Here is a 1,762-nt window from a genome sequence, read left to right as displayed (position 1 = left end):
AAAAAGGACTAGACTTTGACCCAAAGCTTCACTAACTGCTGTGTTGAATGCAGAATCCCTGTGTAGAGTATGGGAACTTGGATTGAAAATGTGAGCACCACTCTTTTCTGTCAGAAATTTACACTCAATAATACCTGTAGACCCACCTAGAACTACTGAGAGAACAGGAGATTTGCACCTTTAGGAAGGAACTATAGAGGGAAAAAATTATTTCACCTTTAAAAAATTTTGAGCAAGTATTTTGCCATTAAATACATTAGGAAAGAAAAGTCAGTGCCCGATAGAAAAACAGCTGCTAAGACTGGAAGCTAGAGAGAGCAGGTGAACAGACAGCCTGGGAAAAGCCCTTTTTTCTAAATCATAATTTCCAGGGTCCTCCTCCTTTCCATCTACTCTAATCAGCCGCCATGAAGGGATAGCTGGTACTGAGCATGTCGCCCATCAAGAAGAAACGGCCAGAGACAGGTATTGAAAGCTTGGGGCTGGTCACTCACACAAGGTCCCACATCAAGTCATGCCTGAAAAATCCCTATCTCTGGGCGGGCTTGTGCTGTGACACCTCTGCCCCCATTCTGATTTGGATTGGGTTTTCAGTTAGCTATATCCCAGAATTCTTACAAATATAACCGAGGGGGGGAAAACCCAATATTTTCTATATAAATAGAACCATCCACAATCTTTATAACAGGAGGCAAACTTGCATGATTGTATGGCCTTGAGTAAAATTCAGAACCTTTGTTTCACTCTGCAGACATGTTCTGAAGGTGCTTCCTGATTCCACTGTAGTGGAGGCTGTGGAACGTATCTTGTCCTAATAATGAATTCTTCACTCTCTTACTGAGGGGAGTCACAGATGCATGGGCTTGAACTGGGGCAGGATGCAAGATTATAGTTGGATATTGACAAAGAAGATTTCCGGATCCTATGAAGGCAGTGTAGACCAATGAGAAGACGGAAGTTTGGGAGTCAACACTGGGCTGGAAGGCAGCTCTGCTGCTGTTATCTGTGAAGAACGAGACTCGATTTTTTGTGTGGCTTATTTTCCAAATGTGTCGATTGGGAGTTCTCTTAACTGCATCTCATTGTAATTATGAAGATGAGATGAGGGAAGAAAAGTATGGAAAGAAGAGAAATCCATAATGTATCTTGCATTTGTCCCTGCCCTAGTTTGTCTTCCCTGGAGAGATGTTTGATATGAAGATGGTGCAGACTTTGAATGAGAACTGACATTATTGAGTGCACTCAAGGTACTAGCCTCTGCGCATTTTCTCCTTTTAGAGGCTCTGAGGTGGGAGGGTGGGGGTGAAGAGAGAGGAATCATTGTATAGAAACGTTACATTTCTCTTTGTGGCGATACACAATTTGGAAATCGGCATGGGTGATAGTTTCACAAATGATTGACTTATTTGCCTCCACTGAATTGTACTTATGAAAAATGGTGAAATGGCAAATGTTGTGCTATCTATATTATTTTTGTTTCAGAAAAGAAAGGAGAGAAAAGGACTAGAATCAGAAGCAATCGCTGTGTTCCACAGATGATCATGCTGAAGTTCACTGGCATTATGTAATTTCCCCACTCCACACAGGTAGTAAGTGGCCAAACTGGAATTTGAACTCAGGTTGGCCTGACTTCAAAGTCCATTGCTATTTACATTACCTCGCCTCATAATAACTAAGGATTAGGACAGTAGGCCAGATAAAATAACTCTAACACCTACCAAAGTAACATCCAACAGTTACGCAAGGTTTGTGATGAGCCAGG

The sequence above is a fragment of the Echinops telfairi genome, unplaced genomic scaffold (assembly GCF_000313985.2).
Source record: "Echinops telfairi isolate 266 unplaced genomic scaffold, ASM31398v2 ScPeMD7_7;HRSCAF=31, whole genome shotgun sequence".
Taxonomy (NCBI): domain Eukaryota; kingdom Metazoa; phylum Chordata; class Mammalia; order Afrosoricida; family Tenrecidae; genus Echinops; species Echinops telfairi.
Note: the sequence above shows the minus strand (reverse complement) of the source record.